The sequence below is a fragment of the Amblyomma maculatum genome, unplaced genomic scaffold, assembly GCF_055883805.1.
Source record: "Amblyomma maculatum isolate TAMU_Amacu unplaced genomic scaffold, ASM5588380v1 scaffold_15, whole genome shotgun sequence".
In the NCBI taxonomy this organism is placed as follows: domain Eukaryota; kingdom Metazoa; phylum Arthropoda; class Arachnida; order Ixodida; family Ixodidae; genus Amblyomma; species Amblyomma maculatum.
In genome coordinates, this window is record NW_028146740.1 from 11994457 (window position 1) to 12017498 (window position 23042).

The following is a 23042-nucleotide window of genomic DNA, read 5'->3' on the forward strand; positions in this document are numbered from 1 at the left end:
TCTAGAAGCTACGTATTATTCAACCCTGTTGACAGCTGCCTGAACGGTGTCTTCAATTTTTCCATCACTTCCTCCCGCTATCCAGAGTTTGAGGTCGTCCGCGTACAGGTTGTGGTTTAGGCCCCCAATTTCTTCTAGCTTTAATGGAAGCTTGATAAATGCAACAATGAAGAGCAGGGATGAAAGGACTTAGTCCTAGGGTGTTCCTCTGCTGCCCAGAGTAAATATGTAAGACATGCTCTCCAGTTTGGATGGTTGCTTCTCGCTTTGAGGAAACTTGCTTACGTAGTTGTTTTTCACCTAAGCCAAGATCTTTTAGGTTTCCTAGTATTGCTTTGTGTATGACGTTATCAATGACCATTGCTAAGGCCAGGCTTAGGATAACTAGCATGTCTTTGGTATGCGCTTCGATAATCTGGTGTTGGATTTGCAGTATATTGTCCTGGGTCGATAGGCAAGGTCTGCAGTCAATCACAGAGTTGGACTAGAACTCGTTGTCTTCCACGTATCTGTTTAGTCTTGTCTGGATCACGTGTTCCTGGAGTTTCCCCCGCATAATGTCAAAGAAATTGGTTCTAAATTTTCAATCTGTAACGTTTTGCAGGTTTGGGCATCATGGCAATCTGTGCAATAACACTGATGTTTGGGCCAGTTGGTAATGATCCATATTGAAACCCATTCGCAGCACGAATAAAACAACGACAGGTAGAAAACACGCACGACAGGACGAATGCTGCACTTCCAACTAAAGCTTATTATGAAAAAACCAAACTTAAGTACAGAGCTACTATCACCTTCTGACAGTCAAGCATGTGTGTCTAAAAAAGCAACTTCATTATCATGTAGATAGAGGGATGGGGTGCTGACACATTGATCGCCTGCTTTTCTGATGTGAAATGCCTCAATTATTTCTCTTCCTACCTGATCCCTTCTCCGCCCAAGAAACTTAGTTTTCCGAAAAATGGGTTTGCACTTACAGTCTCGGCAGTGAATTGCAAGATTGCTGCCTTTTCCTTCTTTCACCTGATCGTGGTGTTCTTTTGCTCTCTGATTAAAACAGCGTCCAGTTTGACCTATGTACACACGATTACATGTGAGTGGAATGCTGTACACTATCTTGGTAGTGCACCGAGTGAACCAAAGGTGGTGCTTGATCGAACAAATCGGCTTTTCTTTTCTCACCATCATAGGACAAATTTTTAAAAGCTTACTCGGTGCAGAAAAGACCACGTTTACATCATATCTTTTGGCAACTTTCTTAAGATTGTGAGATAATTTATGAAGGTACGGAATTACTTGAGTGACCTGCCTCTGATCTTGCTTAACTTTCTTTTTAATACCCTTTTTCTTCTGAAGCAGGCTCTCTGCAACTGCAGATAAAGTATCAGGAGGAAAGCCAGACATACGCAATCGCTCTGTTTGCATTTTGGCACTTTCGGACATTAGATATGCGTACACGATTTTTCTAACGCGGAATTGAGGCAATTCATGGCAATTGCTCTTGTGATTAATTTAGAATGAGCGCTACTATAGGGGAGGAGTGCCTTTTGTGACTTTGGATTGTACATCCAACATATGTGTCCTTCTAAAAATGAAATTCTTAGGTAAAAAAACTGTATGCTATTGTCACATGGGAGCTCATGGGTAAACTTTAAACCATTTGAGACCGATCTGAATGAGTCAAGAACGTCAGCAACAGCCTCGTCAATAGATGAATTGTTCGGCTTGTCCATTATCACTAGATAGTCGTCTACATACCTAAAAATACGCACGTCAGGAAGCGAGTTTAACAAACTCTTGTCAACGCGAGATAAAAATATGTCACACAGAACTGGCGCCACACACGAGCCAATGCAAATGCCTGCTTCTGCGTGTAAAACTTGTTGTTAAAATTAATGGCAGTGGATTGTAGATAAAACTCTGATAGGGTTAAGAAACGGTCGCTACTTACACCCGACAAGTTTTCAAAAGGCACTTCTCCCGACTCATCAATAACCGACCTTACAGCCTTAAACAAATCTTCGTGCGGTATGTCGTGCGTGTTTTCTACCTGTCGTTGTTTTATTCGTGCTGCGAATGGGTTTCAATATGGCAATCTGCCCTATCGCCCAGATGGTCAGAAGTTGTCCTGGTTGCCAACCATCTTGATCTATCTTGCGAGGACAGCGATTGAGTTGTCATCCAGATTTCGCTGCATCTTGTTCCATCTGCACCGCTGCTGAGTTTTTCTTAAGGCGGGCAATTTCGCCACTGACTTCGGTGTCTTCATGGGTCTATCCAGGTCACGGTTCGGCCGTCCGTGGCAGTCTGGGAGCATGTATTTAAATTCATAACAAAGGGAACGCTAAATACTTCAAAATTACAGACTAAACAGCTATCAGTTACGTACAAAGTATTTTCCAAGGTAACCGCTAACAGGATCAGGACATCCTTAGACTTTAATCAACGAAAGGATCAAGAAGGATTTCGGAAAGGGTATTATACAATCGATCATATCCACACTTGTAATACTGGCGTTTCTACCAATTTTATTTGGTATCTCCCCCCCTGCAATAATGCCTTCGGGCGCTGCAGGAATCTGTAATAAATAAATAAATAAATAAATAAATAAATAAATAAATAAATAAATAAATAAATAAATAAATAAATAAATAAATAAATAAATAAATAAATAAACGAGGTGATGGAAAAGCGCTTGTAATATAACTAGCCCCTATACATAGCATTCATTGACTAGTGCAAAGCATTTGACTCGTTCGAAACCTCAGCGGTCATGCAGGCATTGCGTTATCAGAGTGTAGGTGAGCCGCATGTGAAAATACAGCCACCATAGTTCTGCTTAAAGAAAGTGATAAAATTGCATTTAGGAATGGTGTAAGGCAATGAGACGCGATCTCCCCAGTGCTGTTTACAGCTTCCTTATACAGTGTATTCAGAGCCATGGAATGCGAGCAGTTAGGTATCAGGGTCGATGGAGAATATCTCAGTAATCGGGGATTCGCTGATGGCATTGCCTTGTTAAGTAACACAGGGACCAACTGCAACTAATGATATATTGGTCTAGACAGGTGAAGCAGGAAGGAAGGCCTAAAGATTATTATGCAGAAGACTAAGGTAAGGCTGAACAGCCTGGGAAAGGAACAGCAGTTTAAAATAGATAGCGAAGCGTTGGAAGTGGCAGGCGAATATGTCTACTTAGGACAGGTAGTGACCGCAGATCCCGGCCACGAAAGGGATACTGCTGCATCAACCACTGCTGAATTTGTAGCCATTCGGGAATCTATTTGCTACATATGTGTTGAACCACCTCAAAAATGGTGTATATTCATAGACTCAAAGAAAACAAATTTTGGAAAAATTCTTACGCCACACTGCCTATCAGTACCTGGCACTAAACATTATGAAGCTCCTCACACCTGCCCAGCTGCAGGGCCACAGGATAACGTTTCAATGGATCCCTGCCCACTGCGGGCTCCATGGGAATGAACAGTCCGATGTTGAAGCGAAACGCGCACTCAGCAATGGCCTCCAAACAGATGTGCCTTTTTCAAGAGCGCATACGTCGTGCCTTCTTACATTTGCGCGAAGAACGCTTGTTGGGCGCAGCCCGACACATTCGTCTAAGAAGGCTCGATCGAACGTTGAAATTTTATGTTCTTCTTGATATTCCGCGTCATCACGCATGCTTGCTACATAGACTTCGTTTAAACGAGGCTTTCACGCATAAGTACTTACATTTAATTGGACAGGTGGAGTCGCCAGAATGTTCAACTTGCGGTATCCCAGAGACTGTGGACCATATATTATTGATGTGCCCGGTGTATGCGTGCGAAAGAAGTGTGCTAGCCGCTTCCTTGAAGCGTTTGGACAAGAGGTCTCTGTCGGAGGAACTACTGCTACTGCTGGGTAAGGGGACAAAGGGAAGGGGAAGTGTGTCCAGGCAGTGTGTGCTCTTTGCCGTTTTTTGTGCGCCAGCGGACTTGATTCGCGATTGTAAAGCAATATATATTTCATATGCCTTCTCCCACATCGTCACTCATCGTGATCTTCTCGCCTTCCCGTCCCCAGTGCAGAGTACCCCGCCAGATTTGAATTATTCCGGTCAACCTCTTTGCCTTTTCTTTCAATAAATCCATCTATCTATCTATCAGCCTTGATAAGGAAAGCAGTGTCAACTTTCTTACGCACACGAATTCTGCTATTTCTTGACAGGCAAACTTATAGGAGTGTTCAATTTCCCTTGTCTTTGCCGTTGTTAAGAGGTGTTAGACTGAAAGGGAGACGAACGCTTGGGAACCTTTGTACTTAGAAGTAATCTTTGTTCGGTCTCCTGCTTCGGTTGCATGTAAAGAAACACGTATCATGACCGCGAGAATCATTTCCTCTTGCTGAGAGCCTACAAAGGGTTTCAACATCTGTCGTGGTTAGGTTTCGGATTTCAGCTTACGTGCGACATTATTGAGTTTCTCCAACAAGTTTTTGTCCTCATTTTGCTTGATACCTTGAACCGCCAAGTTTAGTCGGCGCCTATATTAATCAAGTTCATTAAGTTCCTTTCTCAGTTTAGTTATTCCTTAATTGACGCTTTCCCTCATACTTTTTGCACACTGTCCTTCAGGTGGGCGATTTCCTGCCCCTGCGTAGTAATGTTTATTAGAACTGATGCTTGGGAGAAATCTAATAGAGTGCTATGGGGGACTAGTTGGCAAACCATTATTGGAAAACAGTATGGCGCTAAATGGGCGGTACAATCGAGGAAGATCACAGGACGAGCGCAGACTACTGACTGGTTTATTGTACCAACGTCTCATTCCTTATCACCGAAACGCATGCGCACCAACACACAAAGCCGGAAGGTAAACCACGTCGTCAGCCCGAGAAATTCTAGCTTCTTGCTGTAGATGTGAAGGGAAGCTTCGCTTACATGTTTATCCGGCCCTATTCTCGCGATTTCAAAGGCTTCAAGAACTTCGCACTCTTTCCTTCCCGCGCACGTCCGATAATCTTAGTCCGGCGGAAAAGTGGGGCAAATTCTTATCATGCTTGTAATTTCTAGACTGTTTTGGGTAGATGTTGTCAACGTGCTCCTTCTAAGGAATTAGCGTGCTCCAACAATCTCTTCTTAATACATCGGCCCGTCTGATCTACATGCACCTTGCCACACTGAGCGGAATCTCTTATATAACTTCTGATTTACAAGGGAATAGTCCACTCCTGTGGTTAATGCCACCCCTAACCTTCTTTTGCCTCTATTGACTAAACTGAACTAACGTGACAGCTTGCAGGGTGACGAAAAGAGGACATCATCCCCAATTTTTCAACCAACCTTCCTCAAGCTTTTCCAGACCCTGTGAACATAGGGGACCTCTTGAATCTGCCGCCTCTCTTGTCTATACGTCTCCAGAGATTTAGACGTAGGGCACAAGGCCTTCCGCAGGGACTCAGCCACTGCCTGAAGAAGGGCAAGTGGAAACCTCGCAGACCGTAGCTGAACAATTTGAGAATGAAAGCTGTTGCTAGCTGAACAGGACTTCGCTAGCGAATCTCTGAGGCAAGTACACGCAATCCCCCTCTCAACCAGCTTCGAATGGCAAGAGTCAAATGTCAGGAGTGCATTTTAACCTAGGCAGTACGCCCAGCAGATACGGTCAAGGTTGTTAAAACCAATTTTAAATTCAGGAATTCCAAACAGAACTTATCAGGAATTTAAATGGTAAAATTAGAACTTGCAAAGGTGGACTTAAAAGATTCTAATACCTCACTCGCCACCTGTGTGAAGTTATCGTCGGCGTCAATAGTTAAAAGGAATAAAGAGTCCTCGACGTATTTGAAGACCCGTACGATACGGTCGTTAGTAAGTATCCACGAGAGCAAGCTGTCAATATATGCTAAAAGGTTCAGATAAAACAGGAGCTACACACGATTTAATATAGATGCCGCGTTTCTGCATGTAAAATTTATCCTGACAACTTACAATTTTTGAGGTGAGATATATCTTAAGCAATTCTGAAAAGCCTTCTACCAAAATTCCACACGCAATCTGAAAAGACACTGAACAAGAACGTTCGAGACAGCTAAGCACAGCCAGGAACAAGTCGTCGTGGGGAAGGGAACAAAACAACTCTTCGATGTCAGCCTAGAAACCAGGTTGACATTAGACAAGTTATCCACCACCAACACTTCCGCCACGTGGTCCGAGCTGCTCTTGTACGGGTTGTTAGGTGCGTGTCTCCTCAGATAACGCTGAAAATACTGACTCAACACAGCTTCCCAGGTTCTCCTTTTCGTAACAATGGTTCTAAAAGGGCACTGTGCGGCTCTTAGCGCTGAAAGACACGGTGAGCACAAGGAGCACAAGGAGCACAAGCTTCCTGTATGCATTAATCGCCTTGTGATGTCATGGCATATCGTGACGGTACATCGCGCGTCCCTTGTCGAACACAACCAGCATTTCACTGAACGCGCTAAAGTTCACCGGCGTTCTATAATTCGTCTACAGGAAAGGAAAGGGGAGTATCTGTCACTCGCTATCACTCTCAATGTAGACAAGGGGAATTATGAAAAACGTTTCACGACCCGCGGCGTGGCGCAGCGCTGGGCTGGAGATACAAGTGTTGGAGGTTAGATCCCCGGGTAGGAGACAAGGTTAAAGCGTGACACTTTTGCTGACCAGAACGATGAGCCAATAAAGGCTTTCGCCTTAAATGTCGTGAGAACAGATTATTCAGCGACCAGTTCTTGGTGTGCCAAGCCAATATCGCACCCTATTCCAGTAACAGAAAAAAAGCACCAGCGCCATCAGCAGCGGCAGTATGAACAGCTTCAAGTATGGAACAGTGAATTCAATATCAAAATAACAACCTCCAAAGTAGGCGACGAGCAGTTATTTGAGCGTCGAACAGGCCGCCGCCTACAGCTTCTGCAGCATGTAATGATGCTGGGTCTTACCGGCTGTCTCTTACAGCAATGATGGCCAAGATGGTTCTTCCCAATTGCTGCTCGGGCTCTAAAGCTGCAAAGCAGGCGACGAGCAGTAGCGCGTCGAGCCAGCCACGGCTACCTCTGCTGCTGCGTGCAATGATACCGGGCCTTACAGGGTTTCACTTATAGCGATGGTCTTGTATATTAATCGTGACTGTCCGGTTGATCAATGCGCTATATAGTGGACTGAATGGTTGTCCTTCCCAATGCTTTCTTGAGCTTCCTAGATCGAAGTGGAAAGCTGCAAACCAGGCTACGAGCAGTTGAGCGTCGAGCCCACCGCCGCCTACAGCTCCGGATGCGTGCCATGATAACGGTCCTTACAGGATGCCTGTTATAGCAGTGGTCTTGCGACGTAGTCGCGGACTATCCGCTTGCTCAATGGGCTAGTGGGCTGGGTGATTGTTCTTCCCAATTCCTGCTTGAGTTCTCTCGATCGAAGTGCAAAGCTGCAAAGCAGGCGACGAGCAGTTGCGCGTCGTACCAGCGAACGCCTACCGCTGCCTCTTTGTGCAATGATGCCGGGCCTTACATGTTGTCTCTTAAAGAGGTGGTCTCGGACGTAGTCACTGCCTATCCGGTTACACAATGTGCTGGTGGACTGGATGGTTGTTCTTCCTGATTTCGGCTTTAGTTTTCTCGATCGAAGTACAAAGCTGCAAAGTAGGCGACGAGCAGTTGCGCTTCGCTCGAATGACCGCCTACCGCTGAGGCTGCGTGCACCGATGCCGGGCCTTACAGGGTGTTCTGATAACGATGCTATTGTGACGTAGTCGCCAATTATCCAGTTGATCGATGCGCTGATCTAGAGGATGGGTGTTCTTCCCAATTCCTGCTTAGGCTTTCTCGATCAAAGAGCAAAGTTGCAAAACAGGCGACGAGCCCCGAGCCAGCGGCCGCCTACCGCTGCTTCTGCACGCAATGATGGTGGGTCTGACTGGGCGTCTCATTATACAGCGATGCTCTTGTGACGCAGTCACCATTTATCCGTTGATCAATGCACTATGGTCTGGATATTTGCTTTTACCCATTCCCACTCGGCGTTTCTCTATCTAACTGCAAAGCTGAGAAGCAGACGACGAGCAGCCATCTGCGCGTCGAGCTGGCCACCGCATACCGCTGCTGCTACATGCAATAATGGTGGGCCTAAAAAGACGTCTCTGCGTACAGAAATGCTCCTGTGACGCAGTCAGCAATTATCCGGCTGATCAATGTGCTATAGTCTAGATATTTGTTCTTACCCATTCCCGCTCAGGCGTTCTCTATAGAACTGCAAAGCCCCGAACCAGACAACGAGCAGTTAGTTGCGCGTCGAGCCGGCCATCGCCCAGCGCTGCTGCTGTGTGCAATAGTGATGGCCCTAGCGGGGCGTCTCTTCGTACAGCGATGTTCTTGTGACAAAGTCATCAATTATCCTCTTTGAATATAAATAGCGCACATGAAACGGGACAAGGAAGAAAACACATCACAATTGCGCCTACTCAAAACTAATTTTTTTTATTTAGGAAACAGGCAATTTATAAAAAAAAGCAAGTAAAAGAAGAAACAAAATAAGAAATCAAGGACGAAATCACACAGGCGCATCATGGCACAGACACTCTTTTTGGTGGAGGATCACTGTTGATCAGCAACAGGGTTTAGGTCATTTTTTGCGATACGATCAGTGTGACGTAATAAAACAGCAGTATCACTTAGTATAGGCCTGTAACCACTGCACTTTGCGCATTGTTTGGCCAGATAAAACGACAAGGGTTTCTTCAAATACCGATTGTGTTCCTGCAATCTAATATTAAGGCACAGGTGAGTTTGCCCAGTATTGATGGATGGGAAAACATTTATTATCATCGGCTTTAAGGAGGCGAGTGTTCAGTTTGATTGTTGGCCGCGCCAGATGGCCGCCAATGGCGTACTGTCGGCGATCCTTTCGGCCCACTCAGTGACCCGAGCCTGGATGGCTGAGTCCGAGCAGCGCAGCACGGCCTCCCACTCCTCCAGAGATGGAGCTGACAGCAAATAGGCAGGTGGCGGGTAGGCCGCGCACCCCCAAGTAATGGGGTCTCAAGTGGCGTCGACGCCACACTCTTTGCATTTAGGGTCGACCTGCTCTTTGAATATATACGAATATACTTTGGGGCAGGGGAAGGATCGGGTTTGTAGCTGACGCCAGAGTATCTCCTGGGCCTTGCTTAATGAATTATGTGGGGGAGGAAAGATGCGCCTTCCCAGGGTAAAATGCGAGATATATCATAGAACGGGAGCAAGCCCTCCCTCGCGCCCGCGGAAAACGAGGTACCCACCGCCCAGCCGACGAAACCTCGGGCATATTCGTGAGCCTTCTCGTTTCCGGGATTGCCCGAGTGAGCCGGAACCCATACCAGTTCTATCATCCTACCAGGGAATTAACGGTAGCTTTTAAGGATATTCCTGGCGGCAGCCGACAGACGGCCCCTCCCGAAATTCCGCACGGCTGTTTTGGAGTCACTGACTATAACATCTGCTTCGGTAAAATCGACAGCCAGCGCCATGGCTGCTTCCTCTGTAGCCTCGGAGGTTCTGATGCGTACAGTAGCTGAAGCTAAGATTTTGAAAGGCGTGGACTCACAGGCCCCAGTCACCGCACAAATAGCGAAACCTCGGCCCATCTCGTCATATTCGGGCGCATCTACGTAACCAACCGACTGTTTTCCTTTGTACTTGGTGTGTGGTGCACGTGCGCGTGCTAGTCGCCTGCTTTCGTGGTAAATGGAGTGCATATTCTTAGAAAGGGGCTTTATAACAAGCTCCTTCCTGATTGCTGTGGGTATTTGCCTGGGATCGTCCGCCAAGGGTTCAGCATTGATGCCTAGCCTCAGCAAAACAAGCCTACCGAGTTTGATGCGCGCCAGTCTTGAGTACTGCGATATTAAATGCGCTTCCTTGAGTTCATGAAGTGCGTTGTGCATTCCAAGAGCTAGAAGCCTATCGGTTGAAGTGTTTCTTGATAGTCCTAGTGCTGTCTTGTAAGCTTGCCGGATAAGGCACTCAACCTTTTGCTTTTCGTCTTGGTAGAGGCGCAGATAGGGCAGGATGTAGACTAGCCTAGTAATGACAAAAGACTGAATGAGTCGACAGGTGTCGCGTTCTTTCATGCCCCTCCTCTTGTTGGCTATTCGCTTGATTAGTCTGGCTTTTTGGGTGACTGTTGTGGTCAGTTTTATGTAATGTTGCTAAATTTCTGTGATTACTTTGAATGAACATGCCTAGGATTCTGATGATGTCTACTTGTTTGATTGGCTGTACTTTGAGCTCTACCCTGATTGCAGGGGGCGGAGGTCTGTTCTTTCGATTAGGGCCTTCTCGAATTACAAGAGTTCGGACTTGGAGTGTGAACATCCAAGACCCGCCCTTAGAGCGTAAGTTTCGATGGTGTCGACTGTTTCCTGAAGCACACTTTCTATTCGGGCATCACTTCCCCTGTTCACTTACAGGGTAATGTCGTCAGCGTAAAACGTATGCTGTAGCCCCTCGATGGTGGCGAGTCTGGGGGGGGGGGGGGGCAGTGTTATAAGTGCAATGTTGGAGAGAAACGGCGACATCACAGAGGCTTGTGGTGTTCCCCTTCCGCCCAGAGATATGGGGTCTGATTTGATCGCGCCGAGAGTGAGCTCGGCCGTCCTGTTCGAAAGGAAGGATCGGATGTACCCGAAGACTCTCTCTCCAGGATTCAAAAGCGAGAGATTTTATAATATCGCCTCGTGTGAGACATTACCAAAGGCTTTACAGAGATCAAGCCCCAGTATTGCCCTCGTTCCATCGCAGTACCTGCGATCCAGAACATCCCTCGACAGCTGGATCATGACATCCTGCGTGGAGAGGTTGGGTCTGAATCCTATCATGGTTGAGGGGATGAGATTGTCATCCTCTACATAACCCTGCAGCATGTTAAGAACGATGTGTTCTATTAGTTTGCCGAGGCACGACGTTAACGAAATGGGTCTTAGGTTTTCTATGTTAAGCTTCTTTACCTGGTTTCGGTATGATTGTCACTCTGGCATGTTTCCATTCCGGTGGTACCTCTCCTTTCCTCCAGTAGGTGTTCATGAGGTCAGTTAGGGCCGAAACTGAGCCGATATCTAGGTTCCTGAGGATTTTGTTTGAGACGCCGCTCGGTCCCGCCGCCGAGGTCGTCCTGAGTTGTCATATCGCGTACATCTCCGCTTCCGTAAAGTCCTCGTCTAACTGTTCGTTAGGAAGTCCTCCATACATAAGGAGTGGGCTAGTGCTTGGTGTCGTTTTCAGGTACATTTGGCATAGTGCATTTAGTAGCTCCGCGTCCGTAGCTCCATACTTTTGTATAATTTGTGCGAGGTGATCCCGCGCAGCAGATTTTGTTGCGTTGGGTCTAGCAAGTGTCGGAGCAAGAGCCAGGTTTTCTTACTGCCGAGCTGTCCGTTCATTCCATCGCAGGTTTGCCCCACTGTTGTTTCTCCAGATCGCTGGCATGTGCCTCGATCTGCCGCTCTAGTTGTGCAATGCGCCGTCGCAGCGTTCTGTTGAAACGCTGCTTTTTCCAACAGCGAAGCAAACTAGCGTGAGCCTCCCACGTGTGCAGTAGCCGTGCGTCCGTGGTGGTGTTGTCCTGACCTGCGAATTGTGTTTCGGTTGTGGTGCTGTAAAAGTCATTAGTAAGTGCACTGATCCAGTCTTCCAGGTCGTTTATGTTGGAGGGGGCGGCTTGTTCCCTCAGTTGTCTAAGTTTGTCCCAGTCCGTAATTGCGGCTTTTGCGGTGAGGCGTTTATCTGCGTTGTGTTGAACTTGACGGAGATGGTGTAGTGCTCACAGCCTAGCGAGTGTGGCGTGTTGTTCCAGCGAGCGTCCTGAATGTATTTGCTTAGTGTTAGATCAGGAGAGGTGTCTGCACGTACGCTGTTGCCTATTCTGGTGACTTCCTGTGGATCGTTAAGAATGGAGAAGCCAAAATCTTACTGTTTCCCAGATTCTAGTGCTTTTGGGCGTGGTTTGTTGTAACCCCATGCCGTGTATCGTGCGATAAAATCGCCTACCACCAGTAACTGCGCCCTGGCTGCGAGCTTTTGTACTTTTTCTAGTAGACGCAGTATTCCTGAGTCTGCATATTTGGGTGAGTTGTGCAAGATTAGGATGAAGAGCTTTGTATCTCCTTTTTTCCTAGGGACATTTTCTAGCAAAGTGTAGTTGTCTGTGTCATCGAATGTGCGCTGTGCGGCAGTAATGTTTCGCTGAATGAAAGTCGCGGTGAGCTGGTCCTGCTTGTTCGACACGCCTGTTTGTACAAAAGCTTTGTAGCCTGGTAAATTGATTGGTCCCCTATTTTCTTGAAGCGCTCTTACATCTGGTTTGCTAGATGAGTTATGAATGGGGAGCAGCAGGTTGCCCCGCCTGCAGCAGAGCGTCCTGCAGTTCCACTGATATACCTCAATTTCTTTACGAGGGGCCATTTTTGTGCTGACGATTGGGTAAGGTTGTCGGAGTTGCCGACAGCCTGTCAATAATTATATCTAATCTGGCGGATTGACTAGAAATTGCTGTTTTTATGGCTGCTACTTTGGTTTCCATGGCTGCCACTCTAATCTGTAGGTCGCTTAAAATTTTGTCCTGTGTGTCCATACGGGCGTTGCTGATTGCATCCCTATCAGTGAGACTTTTTTTAAAAGCATTGAGTCTGCCGTGATGGTCAACTTTGTTGGGAATAATTTTGGCTTCAAATTTCCTGATGTCCTCATCCCTGGATGGTTCTTGAGGGGTTCCCTCAGGGGAGCGTTCCAAAGGTTTTTTTGCTTTGACGCCCTGCTCGTCCCTGGTTGGTTCTTGAGGGGTTCCCTTAGGGGAGGTTTCCGCAGGTTTTTTGGTTATGACTTCCGGCTCACTGTCCGAGGGTCCCGGGCGTTTTAAGCTATTGAATGGTTCAACCTCGATATCTCGTGGCACGGTCGCGTTTACAACGCATGCGTTAAACCCACCAGTAGGTGGGGGAGGCTTAGGACTTGCCGTTTATTGTGATGCAGGAACTGACGCTCTCGTGCTTCTTTAGAGGGTTTCTATCCTTTTCATCATGTAAGCTAACTGCTCTCTCAGAAGTTTGTTTTCTGCTGCCAGCTGCTTTTCTAGAGGAGTGGAAGGCGCCATAATGGCTGTGTTGCTCACCTGTGCGTAGGTGCCTTGGTTTAGAAGCGGGGGCATCGCTTGGTCCATTCCTTCCTTTGTCCACGCTGCGGGCTTTAGGCTGGTCGGTCCGGCCAAGATCGTATAGGTCGTATAGGTCCGGCCACAGGAAAGAGGTATGCGGTACACAACCCATTTCATACATTCGACGTACCGATTGTCATGGTTGACTGGACAGGCCTTCCTTTTTCCTTGCTTGAAGCCCTACCTGCCCGCCTGTCAAAGATAGCACAAATGCTACCGACATTTGTGGGACTGAAAACAAAACTCTCACACTATATTTGTTGCCCATATTTTTCAATCGATGCGAGAAGCGGTAGACATAATGTAGAAGCGCTACTTTTGTTTGTGTTCCTCATCGGCGTCCGCAGGTGAATGACTGGAAGCCTCCTTCGATCTCTTGAGAACCTTTCTTGAGGCTAGTGACAAAACGTTCTGAGAAATCCCCGCGTGTCTTAGCCTGTTTACTTGTTCTGTAAACCTATCATGTGATGACAAGATTTATGTAATGAATAACGTAAACATGCCACCGCAATACCACATTTCACTATCTTGAAGTAGCTGGATTTAAAATCTATAAGTGGTTTCACCCACCTAGGGGAATACATCCAACAAACGTGGTCATCCACTAACCGGAGATTAATATTATTACGGCCGAGAAAGGAGGAAGAAGCGGGCAGTGGCGTGGGCAGGAGCGCTGGCGCTACGACCGCCAACGATTCATTAAAATCATCTCATGGTCATCGAACATCTATTTATTCTCTCTTCGCCTGTTTTCATCGGCTTCCCGATCCGTAACATTCGGTTGGAGGTTCCGGGCATGTCATCATCACCCTTCATCATGGCCCGGAGTTTCGGCGTCCTGCGACTGCTTGCGCCGTCGACAGAAGGTTATAAGGCATCGCATGGATGATCCCCAGCCTGCCGGACCCAGCAAGACCTTGCCGTTCCTCCGCCCCTACCACAATACATGACGAAGGAGAGAATGACCCGAGACGCCACACTTGACCACAAGATACCGGTGAAGAAGCAAACGACCCTATATGACCCGACTGAGCAGATGTGCCAAACAAGGACCGCACGATCCAAGACATCGCTACACTTGAAGGCATCCTCCCCTGTCCTTGCCATGCGGTGCGTGCCTTGGTCTCCGCCATCTGGTCTTGGCGACCTGAGGTCCGAAAGCGCCCTGGGCTACTCAACGCGAATCTTCGCGCCGGCAAGCCGTTCTCTTCTTCAGCCATCCAGACACTCCCAGCGCCATGCCATGGACTCATCAACATCCCCGAACTTTCTCGTCCACGATTGGGACGATCGCTCGGCGGCGGCCCCAGGCAATGTTACAGACGAGAAAGGAGGAGAAAGCGGGCAGTGGAACGGGCAGGAGCGCTCGCGCTAGGGTCGCCAAACATTCATTAAAGTCATCTCACGGTCATCGTAAATCTCATTGTTCTATGTTCTGTTTTCATCGGCTTGCCTCTCCGTAACATTATCAAGGAATTGCAAAAATCATTACAGAGCGTTTCAAAAGAGAATGTCAGGCCAAACCCATTTTCTTTGAAACATTTGACCCCATCCACAACATCAAAAACTATTTCATGAAAATCTCCCAATCTCTCAAAGCCGCCTCATGATTTTCGAACCATATTCGTGCAGATCCTTCAAGGGCAAAGTAGAGCTTGCTAGAGCTTCTTTTCGTCGTTCCAGGCGTTGGAAGTTGCCACTTATTTGAACAGCTCGAGCCAGTCTTCCGCATCCTTGTTCGGTCGTCGTTGGAAGCAGGGGGGCTAGCGGAGTTGGACGAAAGCCAAGTGTGCTTCCAGCTCGATGGGTGCCATCTTCAGGGGTACGTCACGATGGCGAGGTCCAGCACCTTCATCAGGGACAGAATTACGTACCACTCACAATTACACTCACAAGTTTGTGAGCATGACGTCAAATTCACGTGGCTATGATGTGACCTTGAGAAGCCAATCGTGATGGATTACGAAATCGTACAATTACCACTGACTTATAGCATGGCTCCGCCCCTGAAGCGCCCGATCAGTGGCCAACGCTGTTGCTACATCGTTGCCGCAAACTTGGCCGAGCTCGACAAGAGACAGTCTCCTAACGTTTTTGGAAACGGCACAATAAATACGCAGTAAATAAAGAAACAAAGTTTTATCTTTGTAAGAAACTGTTTTTAAAATCCAAGAACACCAAGAAGAACTAAAGGCGTTCTTACTTTTGCAATTAAGTCTTCCCTTCAGTAACCTACGCTGCTGTGTGGGCACGCTGACGACGTCAAAGCGTGCACATAGCGGCTTCCGAAGAAACAGGTGATTCCTCGGCTATTTGGCGATTTTCGCTTGTCTAAAATCGAGCTCCCGTGTGAATGTTGTTAGTAGCCGAAAAATATTTGATTGAAAGCAGTGAAAGCTACAGGCCTGCAGTGATCAACTTGGTAGAAGCGCTTGGCACGAAAATCGACGAAGACAACTTGCTCATGTTCGTGTTGTCCGTCGGTGCTTGCTATTTATGAATAGAGCCACGCGTGGGAGGTATGTTGCGGTTTGGTATCTCTAGAATGTACAAGACAACTATGAAGGCTGCCAATAGAGGAAAGCTGGCAAGTGCAGTAAGGTAGATGCTATGCAATAGCTATCAGCCGCTTGTGCGCAGAACGAGAAACGAAAGCCAACATGATGACCCGTCACCACGGACTCCTCGTGCATACAGTGAACGCTGGCCACATCGGGCTCGTGTCTTGACATTCCGTTCTCCGTACCGTTCACATTCAGTTGCTGACGTTGGTTGTTTAGCCTGGGTCAAAGGCAGAGAAACTGTGATATTTATGCTCCGCTTGGTTCGTTCATAGAGAAAGCAATTACTTTATTCACCAACTTTGTTATATTCACATGTGTGGTCGCATGTAGTCAAAATTGCATTTATTACACAATAAACACTATTGACGTATCGCCTTAACAATGCATCCGTGATATTTACACTTATTTTTCTGTCTGCGACGATATTCGAGTCATTCCACAATCATTGTCGCACCCAGTCTGCAGTATTTATTATGCACTCAGTTGTACATGAATCTCCTTGCAGCTGCTACAGCAGTTCACACTGCTCAACTCCGCTAGTCGTATACCACCCGGCTGTTACTGTCACTTCTGATACACACGAAACGTTTTGTAGTCAGGTAGCTTCAATATGAAAGAGAATAGGCACTTCAAGCAGAGTAATTCATTCTCTCCTACACATGAAAATGTTCTACGATCGCTGTTCATGAAGGTATAGAGGCAAAGTGTGTTTGTATATATTATTCTGCCTCTTTTTTAATAAAAAGTACTCGCGTAAAATGCCGTGGCCAGGAAATAAAATTATCTGTAATGAATATGCGTGACACTAAAAAATGGTTGGCTGTATTCAGTGCATCAAAACAACCCTGCTACCGTCAACCGCGCTCATGGGCTGCAGGCACTCCTCCTGAAATGATATTTTCTGAACCCAGAATCGCAAACATTTATTGCCCATTTTAGCATGTTTAACACATAACTAGTGAACACAACCAACTGCACCAGCCTGCCAAGGCTATAGGAAGGAAGGGAAAGCGAGTTGGAGCTGGGGTGGCTTCGCACTGGTGTAAACAGCTGTGACTCTAGTGGGTAATGCACTGTCACCTGCATAACAAACAAAAGAAATTACATCCACTTAGGCCCACTTTTAGCCGATCCTAGCATAACATGTATTATACAACTGAAGATCCATACTAAGTAGCGCACAGCCAGTCTTTACTAAACATTCACAGTCATTCCGACAACTCGTTCACGGTTGTCATCACGGTTTCTTAGGCAGCTAATGCAATAGATGTAACCACTAGACATCTACTGCACGGCTGTGTACAGTGGTGCAGTGGTTACAGTACTCGGCTGCAGTTGCCCAGGGATGCGGGATCGAATCCCATCGAGGCAGCCGCTTTTCGATGGGGGAGAAAAGCAAGACGCCCATATACCGCGCGTTGTCAGTGCACGCTGAAAAGAGCCCCAGGTGGTAGAAATTCCCGGAGCCATTCTCTACGGCGTCTCTCGTAGCCTGAATCGCTTTGGGACATTAAACACCATAAACAAAAAACAAAGCTACTGTTGCTGCTCTGACACTCAGATCAATACATATAATCTAGGTCGGTCGATGACCGACAGGGCTTCTTTAAAACTTACCTGAAAATGTCGCAGGCGTTCTGCAGGCCTACGCCCACAATGGAAGAGTACCGCCAGAAGAATGCGCTTCGTACGTGGTAAGAACGTAAGATTCGAGGCAGCGATGATCCTCGGCCGGCAGAATGCGCATCTAGGCGTCGCAGATCAGAGGGTGAACAGGCACAGCACAACTTTACTGTGACCTTCAGAATTCTTAGCTGAACACACGCATTAAAACAAAAGCCGAAGTCTACTCACTTTTGCGATTTGCACAACTGTGATCCCCTTGCCTTGCAACTTGTTTGAGTATCACCCCACGGCGCCTTGACGGCAATCAGCATGCCGCTCGATGGCTTCCGCTACCGATGCACGCACTTGCTGACCGACGGCGGTGGAATGACAACGGTATGACAATCCCAACGGAAATTGGAAGCCTCCAATAGCGAAAAAACGCGGCGCCGCGTATGCCATACCAGTGACGATGCATTTGCCAGCAAGCCTTCATTCATCGGCGAGTTTGTCGGCAATCGTCACACAGCTACTCCCCTTTCAGCCGGTTCCCGAGTTGTACAGCGTCGGCAAATCAAACGAGTCTTCTTGTGCCGTCCTTGGTCGTAGATCGCGTCAACGCCACGGTCTCAGGCGGCGTTTCTCGAGGTAAACAAACAGCCGCCATTTTCGCTCACAAACTTTGTGAGCGGTTCGTACCTACTCCGCTGCTCTCACAATTTCAGTCAAAATTCAGCGCGTGTGCAACGCCATCACTTCAGTCGTGTTCGTGAGGTAAACCGCACTCACCGGTGAAGTCGGTGGTGACGCAAAAATTCAATGTCTGCCGCTTAAAGCCGACCAATAGGAGCAGGGCATTGTGAGCGGTTTGTGACAGTGGGCGGTACTTAATTCGGCCCCAGATGTCACGTGGTGGTGACAAGGCCGTAGGCACCAAAATAGGACGCAGGCGTGATAGTATTGAAATTGACTCTTTATTGGGCTGCTTGCGCCCGCAAAGAAATAAGCAACTCGGCGGCGGCGATAGCAACAAACGTGCTCGTCAGTCGTAGAACTAGGAACATCCGTCGCACCTGTCAAAGCTCAGTTTAAACGCGGCAACGAAACATCGAAATAAAGCCGCAGACGGTGACCAGCACAACCTGGAACATTGCAGAAACACACACGGGTGGCCGGAATCTTTGAGATGTGTCTCAGCGCATCTTGAGCGACAAAGAAACTAATAAAGCTGCGTCTCGCTACAACGACCATGTACAAACAAAGTAAACTGAATTGATACGCTTGCCAGAGTCAGAGTGACGAGGTCGTATGCCAACGGCTACTAAAAGACAAAAAATACAGCTTTGAATGTTTCGCTGCACTACCAAAAGACAGTATTCGTGGGAATCACCCAGAAGAAAAGATCCCCTTCTGCTCCCGTACCGCACTAACAACATCACTCTTTCTGAAGTAGCGCGTTACAAATAATTCGGTCTCTGGATTACACAATTTATCATGGACGAAACACAATGGCACTGTGACAGCTAGCGCTCCTGTGAACTGTATTTAGACGATATTTAGGCTCTCGCAAACAAAACCATAGTTCGTATAACGCCTGAACATGCCGTCATAATTTGGGACTCGTTCAGTGGATAGAATACCGACAAATTAGAACGCATCCAATGGAAAGCAAATCGATGTACCTTAAATAAATACTTCCGTAGTTTATTTACACAACTGCTAAAACAATGTGCTTTCCTGTCAATAAACGAGAACGAGGCATCACATTCGTCTGTTAAGGTTATTAAGTTAATAATTGGACATTACAATATTGACAAAACACTAACAGCTCTAACCTCAAGAGTTGATTTCTTTAAGTACTCTTACTTCCCTCACGCTATAGCTGACTGGAAAAACCTTACTAACAGTGTAGTCACATAGAAATAACTGAGATCGTTTGAAGAGCACCTGAAATAATTCATCCATTTTGTTCTGCTTTTCGGTATTTTCAGTTGCGTGTATCGACCCACCCTGATAAGGTCTTGAAGAAAAAATAACAGTATGCATAAATCAATATAAAATTGAGAGCACTGTGGAATCTACACTGCAGAAATGCGAAAGCTGGAGGTTTGCTGCTGCATACGGTGCATTACGTTTGCTCTCATCGTTATTATCAACTAAATGCACCGCCATTATCAATGCTACTGTCATACAGCTGTATAACGTCACAACACCTGTGGCGCTCCTGGCGGAGAGAGCGGGAGTTAGGCCGCCGTTCATGCGCACCGCCGTCTCTCACGGACAGCGCGAGTTGGTCGCCCAGCTTTGAGGCGTGACGTCATAACACCTGTGGCGCTTCTGGCGGAGAGAGAGGGAGTTAGACCGCCGTTCATGCGCACCGCCGTCTCTCACGGACGGTGCTAGTTAGTCGCCCAGCTTTGAGGCGTGACGTCACACAGAGGTCATGTGAAAGGTCATTTCATGTGCACCGCCGTCGCACTGCAAAGGCTTGGAAGTGAAAGTAGTATTGCTTTCACAATAAAAATATCTCCTGGATATTTGTTCCCCATTCCCACTCGCGCATTCTCTAAGTTCATCACAGCTGCAAAGCAGACGACGAGCACTTAGTTGCGCATTCGAGACTGATGTGTGAATGTGCCCTAAGTGTCCACAGCTGCCTTTTAATTTTTAGATTGACCAAGAAAATATCTAGGAACGAGGCCTTTTTTTTTTTTTCGGGGGTGGGGGCGACGTTGGAAAACCTACCTTGCTGAGCGCTTTTACAGCGTTTCGCAAATTGGCCAATAAGTGAACCAATTAATATTATTATTATTATTACTATTATTATTATTATTATTATTATTATTATTATTATTATTATTATTATTATTATTATTATTATTATTATTATTATTATTATTATTATTATTATTATTATTATTATTATTAACGAAGATATGTCGGAAGTGCTGTACAAAAGTGATCCTAGCTATGGCTCGACTGACAGTACTCGCACGGAGCACCCCATTCGAGTCACAGGGTTCGCGAGTGCAAACCAAATATTATCATATATGAAGCACAATCATGTAATAAGAACCGAAATAAAACACTACGTAGTACAAGCTTGGATTTCACTTGCCTTCCGAGCCAGCGAGCAGGTTATGTCACGTACAGCGCACGGAGCACGCATGTGCTTATGAGATTGCTAGCGTTTTTTTTTTCTTTGAAGAAATACCTCCTTTGGACCATATACTTATTCTTCTACTGCAAGATTTCCATTGGTAACGTCGTAATAATAAAAAACAAATCCGTATATAGATCGCATGCTACAGGGCAAAACGATGGTCAACGAGCTCGCCACTTTATTTCAGAGTACTGATGGTACTTTAGCAGTTTTTAAACATATTCTTACGTATATGCCACTAAAGAGATCGACGATGGACTACACAGTGATAGACAACGAAGCTTAAGACACAGTTGGTGCTTGCCTGAACACCTAGTCTCTCATCACCTGTTGTGGTTTCCCTTGTTGTGGTTCTAGCCTTCTGCCACGTATCATCTTGGTGGAGGTGAATCAAGATCCCCGTACGTGCCGATTAGCCCATTTACGCTGCCAAAGGCTGGAATTGCGAAGCGGCCGCCACCTACCTGGGATCACAACCACGTCTCAAACAGCCACAATGACCTCCGAAGCAGCCCCTACCACCGCAGGAACATCGCCTCGGCCAGTTGTTCTAAAGAAAAATCGCCACCCTCCCATCTTTAACGGCGACGACAACCCAGACGATGACGATTGGCTGGATGAGTATGAGCGCTGCAGCCGGAACAACCACTGGGATGCCAGCATCATGCTCGCTAACATCATCTTTTATTTGGCGGGAACAGCTCGAACATGGTTTCAAAACCACGAACAAGAGCTCATTACCTGGGATATCTGCAAGCGAAAGCTTAAGGACTCGTTCGGGAAACCAACTGGACGCGCTCTGGCTGCAAAATCGGAACTTTCGTCTCGTGTTCGAACCCCCACGGAATCCTACCTCGCCTACATTCAGGACGTGCTTGCGTTGTGCGGCAAGATCAACACCTCCATGCCGGAAAGTGGCAAGGTAGGGCATATTCTCAAGGGTATCGCGGATGATGCGTTCCACATCCTATTCTACATGGATTGCCCTGCCGTCGACTCTGTGCTTCAAGTCTGCCGAAAATTTGAGCAGGCTAAACAAAGCCGTCTCGTACATCGCTTTGAGCGTTTTCCGAACACGGCGGGTACCTCATCCTGCGATCACCTGGCCCCTTTGCACCAGCCCTCCCATCCCACGACCGTGACTCGAATCTTCCGGAGAGAACTCGAGGCCCTAACTCCTGCACCCCTCCCGTCTCCGCTGCCGGACACCGTGGCCATGAAACAGGCCATTGTCCGCCAGGAACTAGCAATGGTCGGCCTCTCCTCTAGCTCCGTGCCTCCCCCGCCACCACCGCACCCTGTTCCTTTAGTGGCTGCTACAACCATCAGAACAGCCTCCCCACGTCGCTACCTTGGTCACAATCCTGCAGAGTGGCGCACACCAGACGACAGGCCAATCTGCTTCATTTGCTGTCGAGCCGGCCACACTTCGCGGTATTGCCGTAGCCGTAGTTTTCCCACCCCTCGCTCCTATTACAACGCCGACCGTCGGTATTAGTATGGACCTCGACGCTTTGCTCCCCCACCAGCGGAACCCCGCCCCGCCTATGATCGACCTGGACACTTTCCTCCTTAAGCAGATCAGCCTCGCACCGAAACCGTCCCAACTGCTCGTCGCTACAGCCGATCTCCATCTCCCCGGCCTCATCGATTCCGTTCACCGGTACCTCGTCGCGGCTCCTCCCTATCATACGCAGGCACCTACTCGGGAAATTAGTGAATGCAGCTCCGGAGAGTGACGCTGCATTACCGACCCCGACTGCCAACTCGGTTCTGAACCCCGCACCTAGACGTAATCTCATTGATATTTTTGTGGATGGAGTCCCATTTCTGCACTTATTGACACTGGCGCCCTCATTTTTGTCCTCCGTTCCTCGCTCCGCCGACGCCTCAAGAAAGTCCTCACACCCGCCACCTCATCTACCGTTCGTGTTGCGGATGGCAACACAGCTACAGTGATTGGTATGTGTACTGCACGCATTAGCATTGCCGGCCACAACATCCCAGTGTTATTTACAGTCTTCATCAGTTGCCCTTAAGGTGTTATATTATGCCTCGCCTTTTTAACTGCACACTCCAATCTCATTGACTGTTCTTCTGGACTGCTTCACCTAGACCTGCCGTTTTGTCCCGATGAACAAGCTCATGCAACTTCAACGCTCCGTCTTCGCTCCGCTGCATTTACTCGTCTGCCATTTGAAACCGCTGTGTAAGTGCTCATGTCGCCTTTTTCACCCATTCCTGATGGCGACTACGTTGTTTCCCCCTTAACTGATGTGACTGCAGCGTAGCATAGCCCTCCCTCACAATATCGTGCATGTAGCGAAACCCCACACTTATCTTCCAGTCCTGAACTTCAGTTTTTTTGTAGAAGTTCTTCCTGAGGGCATTTCTATTGCCGAACTGACCCCGTTGTCTGACTTTATTGTGTGTGCACTTTCACCTGACCCTACTGATGGAGTATCGACACGGCATGCGGCATTCCCGCCTACGGAAGCCGGCATATCAGAAATGGTAGCTCCTA

General features: G+C 47.4%; 1 protein-coding gene and 1 long non-coding RNA gene across 3 annotated transcripts in view; one reads left to right on the forward strand and one right to left on the reverse strand.

The window, feature by feature from the left end:
- Window positions 1-23042, forward strand: part of LOC146172046 (uncharacterized) — a 277444-nt gene that overhangs the window by 41972 nt on the left and 212430 nt on the right. The gene's annotated exons all lie outside the window — the stretch shown is intronic.
- Window positions 16296-17781, reverse strand: LOC146172047 (uncharacterized). Its single transcript, XR_014702711.1, has 3 exons — window positions 17605-17781; window positions 17368-17497; window positions 16296-16830 (listed from the first exon to the last, which is right to left on the reverse strand). It is a non-coding gene; the product is annotated as an uncharacterized LOC146172047 (long non-coding RNA).